At 43.8% G+C, this 25,984-nt stretch overlaps 1 protein-coding gene across 2 annotated transcripts in view; it reads left to right on the forward strand.

Annotated features, from left to right (window-relative positions):
- Nucleotides 1-929: 929 nt before the first annotated feature.
- Nucleotides 930-25,984, forward strand: part of slc39a10 (solute carrier family 39 member 10) — a 153,447-nt gene continuing 128,392 nt past the window's right edge. Inside the window, exon 1 of one of the 2 annotated variants that reach the window (XM_060937301.1) lies at nucleotides 930-1,011. The gene's annotated coding sequence lies outside the window, so the exon portion shown is untranslated. The remainder of the gene's footprint in view (nucleotides 1,012-25,984) is intronic. The other variant, XM_060937302.1, reaches the window with a different exon arrangement.

Raw genomic sequence — 25,984 nt, forward strand, 5'->3', positions numbered from 1 at the left:
TGACCAAATCTGCATGTCTTGGAACTGTTGGAGGAAAGTCGCACGGGAAGAACATACAAATTCCACACAGAAAGACCTCGCTGTGAGGTGACAGTATATAACCACGGCACCACTGTACTGCTTAGGAAGTATAATATAGTTCCAAATTTCAATCTACTTGAGAAAAAATATATAATTATGATTGTTTCATTAGGGCGGCACGGTGGTGTAGTGGTTAGCGCTGTCGCCTCACAGCAAGAAGGTCCTGGGTTCGAGCCCCGGGGCCGGCGAGGGCCTTTCTGTGTGGAGTTTGCATGTTCTCCCCGTGTCCGTGTGGGTTTCCTCCGGGTGCTCCGGTTTCCCCCACAGTCCAAAGACATGCAGGTTAGGTTAACTGGTGACTCTAAATTGACCGTAGGTGTGAATGTGAGTGTGAATGGTTGTCTGTGTCTATGTGTCAGCCCTGTGATGACCTGGCGACTTGTCCAGGGTGTACCCCGCCTTTCGCCCATAGTCAGCTGGGATAGGCTCCAGCTTGCCTGCGACCCTGTAGAAGGATAAAGCGGCTAGAGATAATGAGATGAGATTGTTTCATTATTAGCATCTTAACATCCATATTATTATCACCATTTAATTAGTCATGATAATACCCCTAGTTGCTTGGCTTCATCGTTTTGAAGTTAGGTGAATGTACGAAAGCACATAACTATTTTACTTGGTCACACAAAAGTAAACTGAACAACTCAGTAAAGTATACTGCTCAACCAAATTAACAAGACATAAGTGAATAAAAGCAGCACTGCAGGTGACACGGTCACACACTTGCGCGCGAGAGCTGCGTCACTTATATTCTCTACGCAGTCTGTGTACAGCTGTCTCTCAGCTACGCAGTAACGCGTCAAACAGTGCGTAAAGCCGGTTGGTGAATGTCCTTCTTGCGCTTCTCACTGAGCTTTTGCGCGTTTCCGGGTCTGCTGTTTTTTTTTTTTTTAGTACCGAGCGGAGAGGAGATGCACACGGCACTTGAGTGAGGTAACTATATAAAAAAACCCGCGATTTTGTTTTCACACACTCCCACAACATGGATCCGAGTGGTGTATCGACGTGTAGCTCGTGGTGGTGTACTTTTATTTTATGTTAATGATCTGTAAGACTGGAGCTGAAAAGTGAAAGATCCCGTTTCTGGTGCTCGAGCCTCGCTTAAGGCTCACATTGCGTTGACGTGTGCCTTTACCGAGCCTTTAGCTTAGCTTAGCTTAGCTTAGCTTAGCTCCTGCTGTTTTTTTCCCTCGTATTCTTCCACAATAATAACTGTTAAAACAGATGGGTATAAAATGCGGAGTGTTTTTAATCGAGCAGCGTTGAAATGTGAAATATTTCAGGTTGTCATTGTATTACAAGTGTGTGCGTGGATGTGGTTGTGTGGGTCTCGTGATGATTTTAGTGTAGTTGGCCGGAATAAATAAGTACATGAATAAATAAATGTGTGTTGATTTAATTTGGTGTGAAACTGTAACAGGGTGTTCTACCACCAGTAGCGTGCTGCTGGTGGTAGAGCTTACATGGCTCCTTTCTTCACTTGTTCAATGCACTCTCTCTAACTTGGACTTTATCCTTGACGATTAAACAAATGACTCAATCTTAAACACACGTCATTTTTAAATGTAAACTCTTTTTTTGTATAATGTCACTTAGCTTTCTGCCATGTGACTCGTGTTTCAGTGCTGTAAAAGTGTTGACTGACTGACTTGGTTTTAAAAAAAAAGGCATTTGGTATCCATTTAGTGTATTTGTCTGATTTTTCCCGAATGAATTGAAAACTGTTGTGGCCTGAGCCCGGGCTGTGTCTCAATCCGAATCCGCGCACTGCTCTCAATAACGGCGCGTCACTTTTGTGGACTTGCTAGAAGTATATAGGTAGCGCAGTGACTTCGTCTAGTACACTGACTTGTGGTTAGGAACGAGGCCTAGAACTGTTTAGTACCATACGAATATCAAGTTGTGTTGATCACAAGTTACTGCTTTTATATAAAATTATTACATACATGTGTATGCCTGTAGCGCAGAGTCGGCTATAAGCCATGTACGACGAGTTTGAGTGGAATAACTTTTATTCTATCCACATTCACTGGATTTTGAGAAACAAAGCGGTTTCTTTTTTTTTTTCAAATTCGATAAAATTTATAAAAATCAACAAATTCTAATGCTTATAGATGAAGAATGTAAATAAACTGGTAAAATGACAGTGGTTTGTGAAAAATGCTATATGAATTTTGAAAAATAAAAAAAGAGACGCTCTTATCATTAAATACTTTTTCATTCCATATTTTGTTGCTTTTTTTTTCTTTTTTGTATTTTTGGGGTTTTGTATTCGAGTAGAGCTTTTTTTTTTTTGGTCCTCGGTTGGTTCAGCAAAGCGTGCTGCTATTTTCTTTTTTTCTACCATGGTATATGAGCTGATAGCCTAGTAGTAGAGTAGCTAATCAGTGTGCAATTACTCATATCCAGTGAATGTGGATATAAGCCTCGGTCACAACTGGACGTACGATTTTTTTGGCCGTGCGATTTTTGGCGTTTCCCAAATCGCTGCGTTTTTTTTTTTTTTTTTTGTTCGTGGAGAACATAGTTGTGGTGACCATGAAGGAGTAAGATCACCGCGCACCCAACGTACAACCCGGAAGTCGAACGTGCGTACCACGCACGAAATCTGAGGCTGCTCGGACGTACGGCTGTCGCTTCATTCGTACAGCCAACGCACCTTCAAACGTGCACTAATCGTACTGGCTGTGCGTTCCATGCAGGCTTCGTATGAAGGTTGCAAGAACTGCGCACGATCTGTACATTGTGCCTACCAACGGCGTTCGTTTGTCGCACTGCGGCGATTGGAGAGGGGTATATATATTTTGGCATACTTTGGTTTCTCACTGTGAAGATGGCAATCCCTCCGCAAAGACTTCGTCTCAAACTCCTGGCCTGCTGGCCACTGTCGTGGTCTTCATCCTCCTCCTCACTGCTCCTTGTCCTCTCTCTCTCCTCCCTCTCTGCCGCCGTCTCTCTCTCCTCCGTCTCCGACACCTTTTCTATCCTCCTCTTCCCTTTGGCATATTGAATTGAAGCAATGAAATGAAATTGGGTTTTCTCTCAAAGCCTACGTGTACAAATGGCCATAGGCACCCCTGCAGCTTTATATGTCGGCCGTAAGGCACTTTTTAACCCTTTAATTAACAGCAAATGGCCAGGACACAGAAGGATCACAAAAACAGAAGCTTAAAAAAATATGCATGCTTTTATTTAGTAAATAGATAACTAAATTATCCTTTAAAAATAGCACCAAGCTACAAAGAAAGAAAAAAAAGAAAAAGAAAATTGTCCCGTCTCAGCAATGCACAGTCCGCGCAAAGAGGAATCCCAGTCCCAGAAGCGCTGAAATCGCGGGGAAGCCCTGCGCGTGACGTCACAGCTCCAGCATCCAGGTAGCAGCGGGGGATTCCCAAAAACGTCTATGGCTCACCCGGAGTCAGCGCACACCTCGGGCAATAAAAGAGAAAGCATCAAACAATGCCGACGTACACAACAAGGCAAAAACAGCAGGGAAGGAGAAGTCTTGCGTCCCTTTACCCTGTCGTTAGCGAGCGTTGAATTAAGTACAGTTGACTCCAGATTCCCGTTGGCTAGGTCACGATTTCCTAAGTCTGCAGCCAACGCACCTCAAAAGAAGGCAGCAAATCAGGGAAACAGCACAGCGCAGGCAGAGGAAAAACTGTTTGTATGTTCCTTCCTTCGTTCGTTTGTTCGTCCGTTCCTTCCTTCCTTCCTTCCTTCCTTCCTTCAATCTGCCCGCTGACACTGGTAACTACGCATCTGCTGCGGCATCCAATCCCCTCTTTGAGCTGCATTCCCAAACAACCCAACTCCGAGAAATCCACGTCCCCTCTTTGGGCTGCATTCCCAAACAACCCGACTCCGAGAAGTCCGTGTTCACGGCGGGGCGGGGGCCGTTACCGGCCTCACACCGTCCACGGGCACCTCTTAACGATTTCACGCCCTGTTGACCTCCTCCTTAATACTGAAAAGGTCCCCTTTTTATACCCCACCCCTTCATCTTTCAAGTGCTTCAATAGGTCAGGTAATAATTGTCCAAACAGCTGATCCATCTAAGCAATTAGAGAGCCGCAAATACAAGATCAGTGTAGGTAGCAGTCAATTAGCAGCACACAGTGAAATCACAGCAATCAACCAATTATGTGAACACACCAAAATCACAGCAGCCCAAATAAATCACAGCAAACCATCACAGCAAAAATAAAAATAAGATCCCCACACAGCTGGAGGCTGACATATATATCCGAGTTTTCGTGCGATTGACGCTCTCTCGCCCTACAGCCAATGCACAGCCGACTTACTTGACATGCATGGATGACATACGAAATATCTGAACGTGCGTTGGCCGCACTAATTATGTATGTGGGGCGCACGACACACATACGGAGTCCGCAAGTGCGACGTACGAAAAAAATTGACATTTTGCCCAAACCTGACACCAGCAAATCGTACGAAAGACACACGTCGGCCGTACGGAAGACACACGAGGCCGTAAGTTTGTCTTGCAACCTGAAAAAAACGTAAGCGCCCGTAGAGTTTGTTTGACATGACAAAGAACCTCTGCGGCCAGTCTACGGCTCGAAAATCAGCACATCACACGCGCGCCCTCCGTGCGTTTCTTTGCGTTTTTTGCACGTAGACAGGCTGTAGGAGCACGTACGGCCGGTTGTGACCGAGGCTATAATAACATTCTCATTACAATGACACCTGTCAAGGGGTGGGATATATTAAGCAGCAAGAGAACAGTTCTTGAAATTTATGTGTTGGAAGCAGACAAAATGGGCAAGCGTAAGGATCTGAGCAACTTTGACAAGGGCTAAATGGTGATGGTTAGGTGACTGGGTGTGAGCATCTCCAAAATGGCACAGCTTGTGGGGTGTCCCCGGTATGCGCTGGTTAGTACCTACCAAAAGTGGTCCAAGGAAGGACAACTGGTGACAGGGTCATGGGTGTTGAAGGGCCATATGGTCCAATCCCACAGAAGAGCTACTGTAGCATAAACTGCTGAAAAAGTTAATGCTGGCTAAAACTGAAAGGTGTCTGCATACTACAAGATGTGCCATTTTGGAGATGCTCAGACCCAATCATCTAGCCATCACAATTTGGCCCTTGTCAAAGTCACTCAGATCCTTATGCTTGCCCATTTTTCCTGCCTCCAGCGCATCAACTTTAAGAACTAACTGTTCTCTTGCTGCCTAATGTATCCCACGCCTTGACAGGTGCCATTGTCATGAGATAATCAATGTTATTCAGTTCACCTGTTTTTAATTTTATGGGTGATTGGTGTGTTAGTTATGTAATATGTTAAGTTATTTATTAATTTAAATGATCCTATTAGTCACAAGTATAAATTGGTAAATTAGTGAAAATATTTTGTTCACTATGTGCAATGGGGAAATTTATTGACGTCACACTGGAGGTGGATTGCGTTACAAAAATGTTATGAAACTGATTCTGATGTCAATAGGTTGATGCAGGATGTGCAAAATGTCTAAACTTGGTGTTACTTTACAATGTGTCATGGAACAGGTGCATTTTGATCAGCATACGTGTGTTGAAACTTGTGTAACAGGTCTAAATATGCTTCCTGCATGTCTGCTGTAATAGTGTACAATAACAGCAAGGTCGGTGTGACAGTTTTGGCTTCAGCACATGCTTCTGAAAGCAGATGTGCTGGTGAATACATCTGATGAAAACTTGAATATGGGATGTGCTGCAAGTTTGCAGAGCATCTATGATGACACCATTCTTTTTTTCTTCCTCTTTTCTTTTCTTCCTCGTTTCTTCTTCTGCTTCTTCTTCCTCTTTTCTTCTTCTTCTGCTTCTTCTTCCTCTTTTCTTCTTCTTCTGCTTCTTCTTTTCTTCTTCTTCTTTTTCTTAACTCAATAACTTACTTAAAACCCCCAGAAGCATTGCTTCTTTGATAAGTCTTCTTATATGGCCATTTATTCTGCATTTTAAACTCAACCACTACCTTATTTCCTCCTGATGTCAACAGGAGACGAAAGGGGAAAAAAAAAGTGTTTCCTGTATTTATACTGAAGAAAAAGCTTCCCAGCATGCCCATTCAGACATAGGTGTATATATCACCAGTGGTTATTTCTACATTGTATAGAAAGTGAAATACAGGATTTGGACAGGACTGAAATTCCAGAGATACTCCAGTAATAATTACATCACCCCATCTCCTCGTGTAAGTTTTATCCAATCCGAATCAGACTTAAGACTTTTGGTCAGACCAAGGCATCCTGACTGAACCATGTTCAAGGCTGATATTGTCTGAACTATTGAAACCAGATTTGGAAATGTAAAACTTTCAGATAGTCTGCGACCTTTTGTGTCACTTTCTGTAATAATACTTGGATGTAAAAAATAAATCATGGGTGAGAAACAAGAGCCTACAATTTTCAGGGGATTAAGAAACTCAAGTTATGATTTAATATTTTGATCAAGAATTGACATGAAAAGCCAGAAATAAAGGCTTGTTGCAATACAGTGATAAATATGTGAAAAGTATGAAAAGCAAGTGTTTTAAAAAAGAGGGAAAGCCTTAAGGAGCTGTGTGTCTAATTGATAGACTGTGTATAGCTTAATATACAACTGATGCAAACTTCATGGTTTGCTTGAATCTCTTAGTAGAGCTTAGGGCTTTTTGTGTGAACACCAGTGTACTTACTATCCAGCTTGAGAGCATTTCAGCTCTGAATTCTCTGTAAGTCCTCTTATATGGGTATGAACACAATTGTATAGCAGTTCAGTTGCATAATTCTGTGTGTGTATAATCATTCCCAGTCACCTGCATTAGTGCATAACTATTCAGCCACTGCACAAGGGCTGAACAGTTGTGCACTAGTGCAGGTGCCTTGCACACTTATTAGGGCCTAATAAGTGTGCAAGGAAATAACTCTCATTTTCATCAGTCCACATAATTATCACTTCTATATAGTTGTGCAGTTGGTATTTTATTAATATTGTATATTATTATCTGTATGCAATAAACACTGAACTCTTAGCATTTGTGAGGTAGAGGCCTACATAGGGCTGGGGATGGGTGGGTCTGTTGTCTCAAATGTATTTATTTTTTTAAAGTCATTAATCAGTGTTGTATATACATGTTTAATGCTATATTTTAGAATAACATGTATGATGTCTTGCTGAAAGACTTCTTCCAGTTAGCTCTGGATTGTTCTTGCGTTCCTTCTTCCTCTTCCTCGTTTTTAATTTTTTTTCTACAGCTGACTTTCATGTTCTTTAGCATATTGGTACATTTCCAAAATACTCCTGTGGTGCAGATTACTGCTGCTGTTTAATAGAATGAAGAAACTCCACACAGCACTCTTTTACTCATTTCTCTCAATCAGACTGGAGAAAAGGGCAGAAATTGTTTGCACAAAAATCATTTGGTGCAGTGGTTCCTTTCAAAATCACTGGTTTCGGGGGGGGGGCATTCATGAAATTTTTAGTAAAGTTGTGTGTAAATGTTTGCCTAAGACGAAGAAGGGAATCTAAGCATTTCCACTGATTTTTTTTTGAGTTAATTAATATGAAATTAGGTCTTTCTTGGTTTATTATGACAGAAAGCAAGGACGTTCCATGAGTCTAGTCTATAGACACCTTGCACATGACGTCACACATCACATGATAATTACACCTGGGGGTCAAACAGACATAGTTTTTCATGTAAGCAAGCCATACAGTGGTCCTTGAAAGTTTGTGAACCCTTTAGAATTTTCTATATTTCTGCATAAATATGACCTAAAACAACATCAGATTTTCACACAAGTCCTAAAAGTAAGATAAAGAGAACCCAGTTAAACAAATGAGACAAAAATATTATACTTGGTCATTTTATTATTGAGGAAAATGATCCAGTATTACATATCTGTGAGTGGCAAAAGTATGTGAACCTTTGCCTTCAGTATCTGGTATGACCCCCTTGTGCAGCAATAACTGCAACTAAACATTTCCAGTAACTGTTGATCAATCCTGCACACCGGCTTGGAGGAATTTTAGCCCATTCCTCCGTACAGAACAGCTTCAACTCCGGGATGTTGGTGGGTTTCCTCACATGAACTGCTCGCTTCAGGTCCTTCCACAACATTTCGATTGGATTAAGGTCAGGACTTTGACTTGGCCATTCCAAAACATTAGCTTTATTCTTCTTTAACCATTCTTTGGTAGAACGACTTGCGTGTTTAGGGTCGTTGTCTTGCTGCATGACTAACCTTCTCTTGAGATTCAGTTCATGAACAGATGTCCTGACATTTTCCTTTAGAATTCACTGGTATAATTCAGAATTCATTGTTCCATCAATGATGGCAAGGCGTCCTGGTCCAGATGCAGCAAAACAGGTCCAAACCATGTTTCACAGAGGGGATAAGGTTCTTATGCTGGAATGCAGTGTTTTCCTTTCTCCAAACATAATGCTTCTCATTTAAACAGAAGTTCTATTTTGGTCTCATCCATCCACAAAGCATTTTTCCAATAGCCTTCTGGCTTGTCCACGTGATCTTTAGCAAACTGCAGATGAGCAGCAATGTTCTTTTTGGAGAGCAGTGGCTTTCTCCTTGCAACCCTGCCATGCACACCATTGTTGTTCAGTGTTCTTCTGATGGTGGACTCATGAACATTAGCCAATGTGAGAGAGGCCTTCAGTTGCTTAGAAGTTACCCTGGGGTCCTTTGTGACCTCGCTGACTATTACACGCCTTGCTCTTGGAGTGATCTTTGTTGGTCGACCACTCCTGGGGAGGGTAACAATGGTCTTGAATTTCCTCCATTTGTACACAATCTGTCTGACTGTGGATTGGTGGAGTCCAAACTCTTTAGAGATGGTTTTGTCACCTTTTCCAGCCTGATGAGCATCAACAACGCTTTTTCTGAGGTCCTCAGAAATCTCCTTTTTTCATGCCATGATGCACTTCCACAAACATGTTGTGAAGATCAGACTTTGATAGATCCCTGTTCTTTAAATAAAACAGGGTGCCCACTCACACCTGATTGTCATCCCATTGATTGAAAACACCAAACTCTAATTTCACCTTCAAATTAACTGTTAATCCTAGAGGTTCACATACTTTTGCCATGCACAGATATGTAATATTGGATCATTTTCCTCAATAAATAAATGACCAAGTAAAATATTTTTGTCTCATATTTGTTTAACTGAGTTATCTTTATCTACTTTTAGGACTTGTGTGAAAATCTGACAATGTTTTAGGTCATATTTATGCAGAAATATAGAAAATTCTAAAGGGTTCACAAACTTTCAAGCACCACTATAATCTGTCTTCAATATGGTTTCTTTTTGTGCTGTTTTTGGTTGTTCAAATCGTTCAAATAGATAAAAAGTATGATCGTGTTCCCGCTATCAAGAAAAATGTTAACAAAGAGAAGCAAATGCTTCAAGAACAACGAAGAAATGAGTGGTTAAAAAGAATATGATGAGAGGAGCTAAGCCTGAAAACTCCAGAGAAATTTGCGATTGTATTTAAAAATAATCAAAAGTCGGAAGTGAGTATGGAAGAGTTTGCTTAAGAATCTCGTTTTATTTCTGCTCATGTTCGAGTTAACTTCATGAAAGTGTTTGATTTTCTTACAGGTGAAGCAGCTTCCCTTATTCAACACGGAAACCCCAGATTGGTTTAAAAAAACAAACAAACAAAAAACAACAAGGAGCGACATGCATGATATATCCTGAAAGAACAGAAAAGATTAAGAACAGAGAGTGCCGAAGCTTTGTTTCTATTATCAGAGGAACCCAGTCCTGTGCAAAATGTCACCATGGAGCCAGACTGTAGTAATGAACCTACAGTTTGAGGGTGTTCTATATAAACAGACTGAACTTTACAACAGCTGCATGCATGTGAAATAGAAATAAATCGACTAAGGAAGGAAAAACTATTTTGGATAAAATTGTTACTGTCCGTTACACACTTAACCTGCGTGACTCAGTTGTGCCTTTTGAACAGAGAATAAATGAAGAGGGAACTGAATGTTAACTGTTTACTGAAATGATTATTACAAGGCTGCTTATAGTTACTATATGACTATAGCTGGAATGTGCTGATTCTCTTAGCGTTTGTAATTATTGTATCATCCACTAGTAGATAAAATTAAAATAAAATCTTACAATATCTGTAACTAGATGTCCTTGGGGTTGTTGAGACATGGAGGGCCGGGAATACCATCTAGCCAACAGTTCAGGTACGAGTCCTTTGAGAGTCAAGTCAAGTTTATTTGTATTGTGCTTTTAACAATAACATTGTCGCAAAGCAGCTTTACAGAATTTGAACAACTTAAAACATGAGCTAATTTTATCCCTAATCTATCCCCAATGAGCAAGCCTGTGGCAACAGTGGCAAGGAAAAACTCCCTCAGATGACATGAGGAAGAAACTTCGAGAGGAACCAGACTCAAAAGGGAACCCAGCCTCATTTGGGCAACAACAGACAACATGACTATAACATTAACAGTTTTAACATGAAGTCAGTTTCGTTGATGTTATAAACTCTTCATTGATGGAAACTTGAGTGCAAAACTGTTCATGACAACTGCAGTCCTAAAGTTAGCAAGTCGACTGTAGTCCTCAGCCATAAAAGCATTACTGTAAGAGTCCAGAGTGTCCTCCAGGTGTGAAGAGTCCACATGGGGCTGTCCTCCACAGGAGCAATGCGATGAGGCTCCAACCAGACACAGGGCACCAGGATGGATCAGAGGTCAGCATCTCGATCCCAGGACCGACATGTAACTCAGAGGGACAGATTGGGGGGGAGAGAAAACACAGGTTGTTAGGTATGCCCTTATGTCACCTGAAGAAGTAGGAACAGTATAAATATTGCACTGAGTACAAGCAGGGACTCCGGCAAAACTAACTATGACAGCATAACTAAGTGGGGAGAGCCAGAAGGTAACACAGGCATGAGGGAGCCCCGGGACATAAAGCAGCCAGCCACTACACCGTCAACAAACTTGAATGAGCAAGCGAGTGGGGGACTGACAGCATCCATACATCCCCAGTTTACCAAAACACTCTATGTCTGATGGACCCTCTAGATCTACACCTTTACCTCATAAACACCATTAACAAAAGGCTTGACTAAGCAGATATGTTTTCAGCCTAGACTTAAACGCTGAGACTGTGTCTGATTCCCGAACGTTACTTGAAAAGCCGTTCCATAACTGTGGGGCTTTGTAAGAAAAGGCTCTGCCCCCTGATGTAGCCTTCACTATACAAGGTACCAGCAGATAGCCTGCACCTTTTGATCGAAGTATGCGTGGCGGGTCATAGAGGACCAGAAGTCCACTCAGGTACTGTGGTGCGAGACCATTCAGTGCTTTAAAGGTCAATACGAAATTTGATTGGGAGCCAATGCAGTGTGGATAAGACAGGCGTGATGTGGTCATATTTTCTAGTTCTAATAAGGACTCTTGCTGCTGCATTTTGAACTAACTGGAGCTTGTTTATACACTTATTGGACCATCCAGACAGTAAGGCATTACAATAATCCAACCTGGGGGTAACGAAAGCATGAACTAGTTTTTCTGTGTCATGTAATGACATTAAATTTCTTATCTTAGCAGTATTTCTGAGATGAAAGAAGGCTATCCAGGTGATGTTATCAATGTGAGTTTTGAATTAAAGACTGGGGTCAATAATCACTCCGAGGTCTTTTACTGCTGCATGCGACGAAACAGAAAGGCCATCCAGAGTTACTGTGTAATCAGAAAACTTACTTCTAGCTGCATGTGGTCCTAGTACAAGTACTTCAGTCTTGTCAGAGTTAAGCAGAAGGAAGTTAATAAGCATCCAGTGTCTAATGCCCTTTACACATTCCTCAATTCTATTAAGCTGGTGTCTCTCATCAGGGTTTGTGTGTCATCAGCATAACAGTTTCCACTAATACAATGTTTACAAATAATATCACCCAGAGATAACATATACAACCCCAATTCCAAAAAAGTTGGGACACTGTGTAAAACATAAATAAATACAGAATATGACGATTTACAAATCATGGAAACCCTATATTTCATTGAAAATAGTACAAAGACAACATATCAAATGTTGAAACTGAGAAATTTCATTGTTTTTTGAAAAATATATGGTCATTTTGACATTGATGTCAGCAACACATTTCAGAAAAGTTGGGACAGGGGCAACAAAAGACTGAAAAAGTTGTGTAATGATAAAAAAAATCATTTGATTAAATAAAAAAAAATAATTTGGTTAATTGGCAACAGGTCAGTAGCATGACTGGGGAAGAAAATCCAGAGAGACTGAATCTCTCAGAAGTAAAGATGTGGATGGGTTCACCACTCAGTGAAAGACTGCATGGGCAAACAGTGCAACAATTTAAGAATAACGTTCCTCAATGTAAAATTGCAAAGAATTTGGGTATCACATCATCTATGGTACATAATATCATGAAAAGATTCAGAGAATCTGGAGAAATCTCTGTAGACAAGAGACAAGGCTGAAAACTGACATTGGATGCCTGTGATCTTCAGGCCCTCAGGAGACACTGCATTAAAAGCAGACACATGTCTGCGTTGGAAACCACTGCATGGGGTCAGGAATGCTTGAGGAAGCCATCGTCTGTGAAAACAGTTTATTACTGCATCCACAAATGCAAGTTAAAACCAGATATAAACAATATCCAGAACTACTGCCACCTTCTCTTGACCCGAGCTCTTTTATGATGGACTGAGGCGAAGTGGAAAATTGTCCCGAGGTCTGATGAATCAAAAGTAGAAATTCTATTTAGAAATTATGGACACCACATTCTCCAGGCTAAAGAGGAGAGGGACCATCCGGCTTGTTATCAGTGTACAGTTCAAAAGCCAACATCTGTGATGGTATGAGGGTGCATTAGTGCACATGCCATGGGTAGCTTGTACATCTGGGAAGGCATCATTAATGCTGAATGACATATACACGTTTCAGAATAATATGCTGCCATCCAGACAAAATGTTTTTCGGGGAAGGCCTTCCTTCTTTCAGCAAGACAATGCCAAACTGCTTTCTGCACATATTAAAACCGCATGGCTCCATAGTAAAAGAGTCAGGGTGCTAAAATGGCCTGCCTGCAATCCAGACCTGTCTCCCATTTAAAACATTTGGCACATTATGAAGTGCAAAATACAACAAAGGAGACCCTGAACTGTTGAGTAACTGAAATTGTATATCAGGCAAGAATGGGACAACATTTCTCTTTCAAAATGACAGCAATTGGTCTCCTCAGTTCCCAAACGTTTACAGAGTGTTGTTAAAAGTAGAGGTGATGAAATACAGTAGTAAACATGCCCCGTCCCAACCTTTTTAAAGCGTGTTGCTGACATCAAATTCAAAATGAGCATATATTTTTCAAAAAACAATAAAATTTCTCAGCTTCAACATTTGCTATGTTATCTTTTTACTATTTTCAATGAAATATAGGGTTTCCATGATTTGCAAATTATTGCATTCTGTTTTTATTTACAGTTTACACAGTATGCCAACTTTTTTGGAATTGGGGTTGTATAAAGAAAAAAGCAGTGGACCCAAGACAGAACCTTGTGGAACACCAAACTTTACCTCAGTATGTCTAGAAAAATCACCATTTACATCAACATACTGATAGCGATCAGTTAAATAAGACCTGAGCCAGGAGAGGGCTGTTCCCTTAACTCCCACAACATTTTCTAGTCTATCCAGAAGAATGGAATGATCAATGGTATCAAATGCTGCACTAAGGTCAAGCAATACAAGCAGCGAGACACAGCCCTAAAAGACACCAACAGTAGTTCGTTTACTACTTTAACCAGAGCTGTTTCTGTGCTATGATGAGGTCTAAATCCTGACTGACACATTTCATGGATGTTCTTCCTATGTAAATATGAGCATAACTGCTGTGCCACAGCTTTTTCAAGGATCTTGGAGATAAAGGGGAGGTTTGATATTGGCTGATAATTGGACAGCTGACAGGGATCAAGGTCAGGTTTTTTAATCAGGGGTTTGATAACTGCTAGTTTAAAGGACATAACCAATCCTAAGAGAATAATTTATTATTTTTAGAAGCGGTTCAATTACTTTTAGGTATTATCTGTTTGAATTGACATGTAGGTAAAGGATCTAGTACATAAGTTGAGGCTTTTGATGCGGAGATTCATGAAAGTAATTCAGTTTCTCTAAGGGGAGTAAAACATTTCTAATTGCTGATCTGTTAGTTATATTGTTAACTACAGGGTCACTTACATTGTCTGACCTTACATTAGTAGTTTGAATTTTTTGTCGGATATTCTCAATTTTGTCATTAAAGAAAGTCCTGTATACAGGACTTCTGTATACACTGGAGAGATGCTAAAAGCATGCAAAAGTACAGATGCCTACTAATATTTTGAGGCAGGTTTCTTGCCGGAATGTTCTGGGAAATTCCTGATAAAGAAAAATAGCTTATTATGACAAAAGTAAGCTCAAATGTAGACTTCTAATAGTAGTAAATAAGCCGGGACCAAGATCTAGCATATTTTATGGTGTTTAGCCTCGTCTACATTATCCGTACATAACAAACATGCTGCTAGTCTAGCCAAGCATTAGGTCTAATAAAATCATGCCCAAAGCCCTCATCTAGATATATATTTTAACATTCATACATTTGACATGCTTTTTTTTATAGTGCAATAGAACTGCTAAGTATGACACGATTGTGTATGTACCAGTGCTGAGTGCCAGACCATGTAAACTGTTAAAAGCTTTACTATCTTGACCAAAGTTCTGTCCATGTTATGCCAACTTATGGACTTGTTGAATGTTAACTTTACGCTGACATAAAGAGCTCTAAATCTAATCACTGAATGGCCTTGAGCTAGAAGAATTTTTAGGAGAAATAACAGGTGCACAGAGCTTTCATATACCCCTTTTCCACCAAATCAGTTCCAGGGCCGGTTCGGGGCCAGTGCTGGTTCACAACTCGTTCAACTTGCGAGCCAGCTGAGAACCAGTTTGCTTTTCCATAGCTTGTGGTGCTAAGGGGAGCCATGTCATTACGTTGCTGTATACGTCAGTTACGTCGCTGTATACATCAGTTATGTCATTGCGTTTGCATAAACCTTGGCGTGAATATCGAAGCAACAACAATATGGAGAAGAAGAAGCAGCAGCAACAACAACAATGGATGACTTCGCGTTTGTACAGCTGCTGCTTCTCGTCGCTTAAAAATGGTGATCTTTCATGGTCTTGCGATTGTTGTTGGTCTTAGCACACCCCCCCCCCCGACGTAAGCGGTTCTTTCCTCTGGCCCAGCAAAGAGTTGGTGCTAGCCTGGAACCGTTTTTTCTGGCTCCAGAGCCAGTTCTTTGTCAGTGGAAACAGAAAATCCGGTTCCAAACTAAGCACTGGCCCCCAACCAGCCCTGGAACTGCTTTGGTGGAAAAGGGGCAATACTAACCCGATCTGTTCTACACACACACAGGAATGCTTTGTTGGCATCCAGTCTTCCCATTTAACTGCAGCTTGCCATTTTTCTCATCTTTCTGGGTTTGCCAGGAAGTGGTGAAAAGTTATACCAGGCTTTTCTCCATGTCTGTTATTCCATCCTACGACAGGTCTCTGGCATTTGTTCTTTTAGATGTAACGTCTACAAGTTTATCTGTAGATGTTTACTGAATTGGGCTTACAGTCACTCGCGTACACTCGTGCCAGTCATCGTCAAACAAAAAGTTTACCTGGCAACATGGCTGCATAAATAAATCTGTAGTTACAATCAGTGGCGGCTGGTAGTCTTTCAAACAGGGGAGGCTGGTCGGTTACGATATTTCCAGATTTTAAAAGAAAAAAGAAAAAACACATCAATTTTGCCCATACTCTTGCCTCTGATCTGGCTGATTGTTGGCAGGGTCACAAACTGTGAAATAACAGGTTCTTTTGGCCCATTAGCCTACTGTCCAATATACATGATGGTGGTGTTGGGGGGGTATATTTTAACATTTTATATTTTAAAATTGTGGCATGTGGCATGTTTAAAAATTGATCATTATTGAAAACAGCTCTTTGTCAGGAACCTCAGCAGTAACAGCAGAGTGTTCTGGAATAGGCACAAGCACTGACCTTGGGGAGCCAAACATAGAGCTGGGTGCCACACATTTCATTCAATGACACTTTCCCTATATTTTACTTTGTGGCAGCGGGGGCGTGGTCAAGCGCCGGTCTGTGACAGGAGGGCGGAGCCAGGGAAGGTGAGTGGCAGAATCGCTACATCTGACGGTGATTAACCTGTGTTTTGTGTGTTTTCCCAGTAACCGCTCCCTATTTAAGGAGGCAGAGGGAGAGCAGAGGGAGCGCAACCCGGGACCAGAACACCGAGTGTGTGTGTGTGTTACGGCGCTTACGAGAAACCGGCGATCTAACTGAAAAGTTACGAAATAAAAGCCTTGTCTATACCTGAAGCGTTGTCCTGCTGTCCTCTGTGCTCCACCCACACGCCGAAAGCGCTACAGTACATCTGTTGGACAACACAGAGAGGCTGGAAAGGTCATCTTGGAGACTGGAGGCTGGCTACCAGATAGCAGTGGAAACCGAAAAGGTCACATATTGCCTACAGTGATGAGGTGCGGAACGAGCTCCTGGGGGATGATGGGAGCTCCTCAGAGAGTCAGAGAGCACATCTGTTAGACAACGCTTCAGGTATAGACAAGGCTTTTATTTCGTAACTTTTCAGTTAGATCGCCGGTTTCTCGTAAGCGCCGTAACACACACACACACTCGGTGTTCTGGTCCCGGGTTGTGCTCCCTCTGCTCTCCCTCTGCCTCCTTAAATAGGGAGCGGTTACTGGGAAAACACACAAAACACAGGTTAATCACCGTCAGGTGTAGCGATTCTGCCACTCACCTTCCCTGGCTCCGCCCTCCTGTCACAGACCGGCGCTTGACCACGCCCCCGCTGCCACATACTTATTTTGACTGAGAAATGTTTTATTGACAATTTTGATAACCCTTCACTTTTAATCCAGGTCTGTAGTGTGAAATGTCCTCGGCTGTGTTTTTGTTTAAAAATGTTTTCCAAATTGTAGCTGTGTTTAATTCATATCCAGAGAAATATATATTCCAATATAATATACTCAGCATAAACATTTTAAATAGATTCTATATTTTTGGTCCATCCATGACATATTAATAAAGTAGCCTATTTACTGTTGTTGATGTGGGTCACTTGCTGTTAGCCAATTCACTTTCTCGTACCAGGAGAGCTGAAAGGAACGAGTATTATTCCCTACCTTTTTCACCAAGTCAATTTGAGGCTTTGGTCTACCCTGCTCTTTAATTTAAATTTTTTCCTCGAAAGAAAGACTGGCAAATGGCTTCGCCAAAATTAAATCAGCAATGCTTGGCATCCGTGCGCAGCTTTCTTGCTAGCTGACTAGCCCCCTCAAGTTCAAGTTCAGTCACTCGAATAAACGAAATTTCTGGAACTAAGATAGCAAACTTGACAACACTATATTTACACTTTATTTACAATGAAAATATATACAAACTAAAAAAGCTGGTAGAAACCGTATGTAATGAATGAAATCGAAATGTAAGCTGATCTTTTACAATACACCACAGCACTTGCGAATCCGCATGGGACTGAACTGAAATTCACTGCTGCCTGTCTATATTTGAAACGAGCTGTCAAAGAAAATGTCCGGCCGCTTTCACCAATCACCAGTCTCCTCGCAGAAACTGCCATGTCCCTCCCACTGTGAAGCTGGGAGTCCGGTGGGCGGGCTTTTTCGCAGTATTTGTCCAATAACCATCTTGCATTTTGAGATTGAAAAGCTCATAGCTCCCAAATGCCATTGAAGTCCACTGAGGCTGGGAGTCTGTGGGACTCCGTGGGGTGGGCGTTTTCGCAGTATTTGTCCAATAATCATCTTGCATTTTGAGATTGAAAAGCGCATAGCTCCCAAATGCCACTGAAGTGCACTGAGGCTGGGCTGCATCGCGCTGTCACGAGGGGGAAAAACTCACGCACACATTAGGCGAACTGGGGAAAGTTATAACGGAATGATTTTGCACTGTAGTTGGGTTGAGCACATATATTTCTATGATTCTGGATCTGAAATAGCAATGTTATAAGGTTGGCTATAACATAAACCTAGCGCAATTCATCCTACACGATGTTCGTCATTTTTAGAGGAAGCTGAGCCTCCCTCGTTGTCTTAGAGCAATCGTCCGTGGTTACAATGATGTCATGTGAAAGGCCCCTATAGCTTGTGATAGTGGAAAGGGGTGGGGCTTGCAGATGGTAGCAAAGGTGTTCAAAACACCTGTGAAAAGTCTTATGTGGCGCATCTCCTGTTCCATTGTGAAGAATCAGACTGCTCTTTGGGCATATTTTTCAGCCGTAACTTGTACTAACATACTGTGAGGTCAAATTGTGCAGGGATGTGATTTTTCCGCGAATTCGCGGAATTCTGCTTTTTTTCACCTCAAAATTTGAAAAAAAAAAAATTTCCGATTTTTCGCTCAAATATCCGCATTCGTATCCTATTCGTTCCGACTTTCAGTAATTCCGTCATTGAGATGAAACGAGGTACGTGATTGGCCCATCGCTCTGTAACAACCAATGAACGCGCTTGTTAGATAGCTGTACGTAAACTTGCTTCAAACAGAGTTGAAAGATGGCAGCCTCTGTGATCGAGCGTAAAGATGCAAATCGAGTTAAAGAAATCGACAGAATGGTGAAAAACAAGTTCCGCTGGGAATGGTTGGAGAAAGAGATTGCTACAGACGTTGGACATAATACTGTGAGACATTTGTTCAGGTCGGGGCGGATCGTCTCTCGCTCAGGGGCAGAGAGAGATGGCATGCTTGCTGGAGGCCCCTCTATGCATCAGCGTGTTATCTGTGAGTGTGTGTTGTTTGGTCACGAACAAACTCCGCTTTTTATGTGTGCGTTTTGTCCGACTGTTAGGGTTTTGCTGGGATTCGAACCTGGTTCGTTGGTGTGATAATCCAGCAAACCCCCACTAGGCCACCAGGGGGATGACTCAAATGCAGAGGCGTGAGGCGGAAGTAGAAAAAGAATCAAAAGGTTTATTTAAACTATATACACTATATACAGGGCAAAACAAAAGACAAAAAAAAACCAAAGCGTATAATCCAAAAGAAAAGCAAAGTGCAAAAATTCAAAAGCTTAAGAAGATCAAAAAACACAGTACAAAGGAAACTGGAGATAAACATAACAGCACAAAGACTCCGTGACAAGAGGACTGAACTCAGGGGTATAAATAGACAAACCAATTAAGGACACAGGTGAAGATAATTAGGCAATTAACACAAACACAAAACACAGGAACAGTGGCGGCCTCTAGAGGCCAAAATAAACACGACATGAAAAGGAAATAACAGCGGCCTCTAGAGGCCAAAACAGTCCTAGTCCTAACAGAACCCCCCCCTCTAGGAGCGTCTCCTGACGTTCCCAGGGCGATCCGGATGGGCCGAATGGAAGTCCCGACATAGTTCTTTATCAAGGACATCCCGAGCAGGAACCCAGCAGCGCTCCTCAGGACCTTACTTCCTTCTCCATGTTAGGCCACCAGAAGCGTCTTTTCAGGAAGTCCAGGGTCCTCCGAGCTCCCGGGTGGGCGGTGAGAGGGGAAGAGTGACCCCACTGGAGAACCTTGGCCCGGGCTTGATGTGGGACGTACAAGAGGCCTGGTGGCCCCGTCCCAGGACCGGGGTCCTGGCGTTGGGCTCGTCGGACAGCCTCCTCAATACCCCAGCGGACAGGGGCCACAATCCGGGACACAGGGATAATAGGCCCGACTTCATTCTCCCTGTTAGTGGCAGAGAACAGTCTGGACAGTGCGTCAGGTTTGGTGTTCTTGGAGCCGGGGCGGTATGAGAGGGTGAAGTCAAACCGACTGAAAAACAGGGCCCACCTAGCCTGTCGAGGGTTCAGTCTCTTGGCTTGCTGGAGGTACTCCAGGTTCTTGTGGTCTGTCCAAACCAGGAATGGATGTTGTGCTCCCTCCAGCCAGTGCCTCCACTCCTCAAGGGCCAGTTTGACCGCTAGCAGTTCTCGATCCCCCACATCGTACCGGGACTCAGCAGGACTCAGGCGGTGGGAGAAGTAAGCGCAGGGGTGCAGCTTTCCTTCCGAACGTTGAGAGAGCACCGCGCCGACACCACTGTCCGAGGCGTCCACCTCCACGATGAATGGTTGGGAGGTGTCCGGGAGAACCAGAATGGGTGCCGTGCAGAAGCGGTCCTTGAGGTCTTTGAACGCCTTTTCTGCCTGAGGAGACCAGCCATAAGATCCACCTGTCCCTTTGGTGAGGTCTGACATGGGTGCTGCCACAGAACTGAAGTTCCTGATGAACTTGCGGTAGAAGTTAGCGAATCCTAAGAACCGCTGAACCTCCTTAATGGACTTGGGAGTAGGCCAATCCCGGACGGCCAGGGTCTTGGCAGGGTCCATTTGGAGTTGGCCTGTCCGTACAATAAATCCCAGAAAGGAGACCTCGGGAACATGAAATTCGCATTTCTGGGCCTTGGCGAACAGATTGTTCTGTAGCAGCCTCTGGAGAACCTGGCGGACATGGTGGCGGTGCTCCTGCACGGTCTTGGAAAAGATAAGGATGTCGTCGAGGTAGACAAAAACGTATAGGTTAATCATGTCCCTTAAGACGTCGTTGATTAGGGCCTGAAAAACAGCTGGTGCGTTGGTGAGTCCGAAGGGCATCACCTGGTATTCGTAGTGCCCAGACGGGGTGTTAAAGGCAGTCTTCCACTCGTCTCCCTGTCGGATACGGATGAGGTGGTATGCGTTCCGTAGGTCCAACTTGGTGAAGACGGTGGCGCCTTGGAGCAGGTCGAAAGCAGTGGACATCAGCGGAAGGGGATATCGGTTGCGCACAGTAATCTTGTTCAGGCCCCTGTAGTCAATACATGGTCGAAGCCCCCCATCCTTCTTGCCAACAAAGAAGAAGCCGGCACCAGCAGGTGAGGTGGAGGGTCGAATGAACCCAGAGACCAGGGCGTCTTTGAGGTATTCCTCCATAGCCTTGCGTTCTGGCTGAGAGAGGGAAAACAGTCTGCCACGAGGAGGGGTAGTCCCAGGGAGCAAGTCGATGGCACAGTCGTAGGCCCGGTGCGGAGGAAGAACGGCGGCCCTGCTCTTGCTGAATACCTCCTTGAGATCCCAGTACTCTGTGGGAACTTGAGATAACTCGGTGAGATCAGGGGGCTCGGCAGGAGACACAGGAGAGCTAGAGAGCAGACAAGAGGCATGGCATGCAGGGCCCCATTCCACAACCTGGCTTGTTACCCAGTCTATGCGAGGGTTGTGGCGAGTAAGCCAAGGAAGGCCTAGAATAACTGGGAACTCAGGTGAAGGAATCAGGTGCAGGGATATTTCTTCCTTGTGACCTTGAGACTGGAGGAAAACTGGAGAAGTAACTTGGGTGACTCTTCCATCACCTAACGCTTGGCCATCGAGGGCAGACACAGACAGTGGGACTTCAAGAGGTGCAGTCGGAATATTGATGCTTTGGGCGAAGTGAATATCCATAAAGTTCCCAGCCGCCCCTGAGTCTATCAAAGCTTGACAAGAGTGGACAGACTCACCCCAGGAGATGGAGACCGGGATGTAGATTCCTTGGCCAGGGAGTCCGGGAGAGAGGGTAGGCCCCGTCACAACCCTCCCTCGGCTGGACGGGGCGGTCCTTTTCCCAAGAGTTCGGGACATGATGCTCGGAAGTGACCAGGCTTGCCACAGTAGATGCAGCACTTGTCCCTCCTTCTGCGCTCCCTCTCAGATGCGGAGAGGCGAGTACGACCCACTTGCATGGGTTCTGGACAGTCACTGAAGGAGGTAGACGGTCTCCAGGTAGAGGTAGGGAGGCTGGGGGGGCTCAAGGCTTGGTGGCGTTCTCTCATCCTGTTGTCCAGACGAATAGCATGTGAGATGAGGGTTTCGAGGTCACTTGGGCATCCAATAGAGGCCAGACCGTCCTTGATGGGGTCAGACAGACCATGGTGGAAGGCTGACACCAGGGCAGTCTCGTTCCATCCACTTACTGCTGCGAGTGTTCGGAACGAGATGGCGTAATCTGCGACGCTTCCTCCTTGCCGGATGGACATGAGCTTTCGGGCTGCGTCGGTACTGATGTCTGCCTGATCGAAGACCCGAAGCATCTCTTCAGAAAACAGCTGGAAATCAAAGCACTCAGGTCCCTGTCTTTGCCAGATAGCAGTAGCCCAGGCTCGCGCCTTACCAGCTAATAAGGTTATCACAAAGGCAATCTTGCGGCGATCCGTAGTGTAGGTGGTAGGCTGAAGCTCAAAGGTGAGTTGACACTGGGTAAGGAACTCTCGGCACTCACTGTGCTTGCCGTCATACCTCTGTGGTGCAGGAAGGCTGGGTTCGCGAGGTGAAGAAGGCAGCATTGCAGGAGGCACTGGAGCAGGAGTGGGAGCTGGATCAGGAGCAGGAACTGGATCAGGAGCAGGAGATGCAGGCAGAGATGTCAGCTGTGCCAGGGTTTTCCCAATTTGCTGAAGCAGTTCCTCGTGGCGAGCGAGGGCCTCACGTTGGCTGGTGAGTGTACGTCCATGAGCGTCCATGGTCGCTCCGAAGCGTGTCAAAGCTGCCATAATTCCCTGAAGGTTGGCCGGGTAGACAGTTGAAGCAGCCTCTGCTGAGTCGGTCATGACGGAGTCTTTCTGTTAGGGTTTTGCTGGGATTCGAACCTGGTTCGTTGGTGTGATAATCCAGCAAACCCCCACTAGGCCACCAGGGGGATGACTCAAATGCAGAGGCGTGAGGCGGAAGTAGAAAAAGAATCAAAAGGTTTATTTAAACTATATACACTATATACAGGGCAAAACAAAAGACAAAAAAAAACCAAAGCGTATAATCCAAAAGAAAAGCAAAGTGCAAAAATTCAAAAGCTTAAGAAGATCAAAAAACACAGTACAAAGGAAACTGGAGATAAACATAACAGCACAAAGACTCCGTGACAAGAGGACTGAACTCAGGGGTATAAATAGACAAACCAATTAAGGACACAGGTGAAGATAATTAGGCAATTAACACAAACACAAAACACAGGAACAGTGGCGGCCTCTAGAGGCCAAAATAAACACGACATGAAAAGGAAATAACAGCGGCCTCTAGAGGCCAAAACAGTCCTAGTCCTAACACCGACGTGGCAGAGCCGAGTGTGTTTGACAGGACACGGTTGTCTGGGTCGAGCTAGTGGGCTTTGTGTGTGTGTTTAGGGAGGCGAGAGGTTGGCTGACGGTCACCCGGAAGGAGTTCACGTACCGGCGCGCTGGGCGGAGAGGAGAGGAAAGAGAGAAGGAGATGCTGTTCGTCATTTAGTCCGCGGAAATATTTCCACTTTGGGTGTAAAATGACTGGAACATTTGCTCAGGGAACAGACCCGACACCAGAATTAGCTCCTGAGTTAGCACGGCTTGCTAGTAGCAGTGAAGTTCTGTTACTTTACACTCAGGCTTGTTGCTACTTAGCCATGTAGCTAGCAAGAGCTTTAACGCACCGCTTAAACACAAGTCTGTCAAGGGCATTTATTTATAATTTAATCCTATTTTGGAGCATGTATAGCTTCTTCTGGCTACATAGAAAGTCAAAATATGTGCTGCAGCTGCCTGCTCTGGCTAACAGGCTAAGTGAAAGTGAGCGCTGCGCAGCTGGAAACGCCCCCTGTCCTGTTGCTCCACCGTGCTGACCAAACCGCTCCATAAGGCATATAGAGTGCACTAGAGAGACTACAGGGGCCCCCTGTGTAGGGCACTTGTATAAGAAGGAGGAAGTGATTTGGGATTGAGGCTTCAGTGTGTGTGTTATCAGCCAGGTTGTTAAATTTATTTATTTATTTTTTAAATTATTTTTAAAAAAAGTATGATAATTATGAATGAATGAATGAAATGAACTTAATTAAATTTACAACCAATGTAGATACATTGCATTATTTACACATTACCGTGATATCTAAGGCATAATTAACAAAATTTACAGCAATAAAAAAAAATTAAGGGTGGCACGGTGGTGTAGCAGTCAGCACTGTCGCCTCACAGCAAGAAGGTCTGGGTTCGAGCCCCGTGGCCGGCGAGGGCCTTTCTGTGCGGAGTTTGCATGTTCTCCCCGTGTCCGTGTGGGTTTCCTCCGGGTGCTCCGGTTTCCCCCACAGTCCAAAGGCATGCAGGTTAGGTTAACTGGTGACTCTAAATTGACCGTAGGTGTGAATGTGAGTGTGAATGGTTGTCTGTGTCTAGTGTCAGCCCTGTGATGACCTGGCAACTTGTCCAGGGTGTACCCCGCCTTTCAGAAATATGAGTAGAAATATTAGAGATATTGGCTTCTTCACAGACTTCTGATTGAATTGAATGGATTCAGCAAACACATTTTTTTGTGAATGTTGTTGAGTGAAAAAGTGATTTTTATTCTTGCATATGAAAATCCTCAAGTGAGTGAAGACTGTACATTTCTGTATACGAGTCAATTTCACAGAAAACATTTTTTTTTTTTGTCCGGACGTGTTTTGTTTACATTTTGAGATTTCTAAAACCTTTTTATTGTCTCATATGATAAAACATTATCAGTTCTACCTTGCATTTCAAAATTTGACTACTTTGGTTCATTGACTACTTTGTCCCCCCACCAGGGCGCTGCCCTGGACCAGCTGGGGGCCTGCGGCCCCCAGACCCCCGGCTAAAATTTTCAGATAATTTCACCAGCCCCAAATCACATCCCTGATTGTGGAATTCTGATGTAAAATGTGTAAAAAGTCATGAGATTACACAAGAATAGTGGCTACATTTTCAACTAGGATCTAATGTGTATGTATTCATTGGCAGATCAAATTATCTGATATATTAAGGTTCTAGAAGCTGATAAAGCACCGACAAGATGTGTGTTAGAAAGTCACCGCTGATTTAATGTGCCTGCAAACTAGGGTGACCAGTCCCCGTTTTTGTTGGCCTGTCCCCGGAAATGTCCCTGTTTTTAACCATGACTGACAGACTGGGGGAACCCCCCCCAGATCAAAACATCTACCAGATTTCAGCAAACGCCTCGCTGTATTGTTTTGTGGATCACTTTAAGATGGACTCAGGCTGCAGGGTTTTCATTAGTAACCGATTGCCGATCGTTGTAATGATGTCTGAATCGGTTGTTTTTCGACCAAATGCAATTTTCCTGTCATTGTTTGAACTTTCTCATCGGACTTCATCAGTATGCACCAAATAAATCATAAAGTATTCGCTTTAATATAATTTTGTAACTGTTTAACATGCAGACCATTAAACGATTGCATACAGGGCTACCTGAAGTAGCCAAAATAACTAGCCAGCAGCTAAATAACTTTGCGGGTGTTTGTAGTGTTATTGTGCAACGGTTACGCTTATCCAGGGCTCGAAATTAACTTTTTTTCTTTGTGTCCCCCAGTGGTCCCGAATTCTGTGTTGTATTGTCCCGAATGGAAGCAATAGTGTCCCCATTTTTTTCCTCTCTGAAATAACCAGTGGTTAATATTATCATATGAAGTCTCATCTCACCTCATTATCTCTAGCCGCTTTATCCTGCCCTACAGGGTCGCAGGCAAGCCGGAGCCCATCCCAGCTGACCACGGGCGAAAGGCGGGGTACACCCTGGACAAGTCGCCAGGTCATCACAGGGCTGACACATAGACACAGACAACCATTCACACTCACATTCACACCTACGCTCAATTTAGAGTCACCAGTTAACCTAACCTGCATGTCTTTGGACTGTGGGGGAAACCGGAGCACCCGGAGGAAACCCACGCGGACACGGGGAGAACATGCAAACTCCGCACAGAAAGGCCCTCGCCGGCCACGGGGCTCGAACCCAGACCTTCTTGCTGTGAGGCGACAGCGCTAACCACTACACCAC

Source organism: Neoarius graeffei, chromosome 13 (assembly GCF_027579695.1).
Source record: "Neoarius graeffei isolate fNeoGra1 chromosome 13, fNeoGra1.pri, whole genome shotgun sequence".
Lineage (NCBI taxonomy): Eukaryota > Metazoa > Chordata > Actinopteri > Siluriformes > Ariidae > Neoarius > Neoarius graeffei.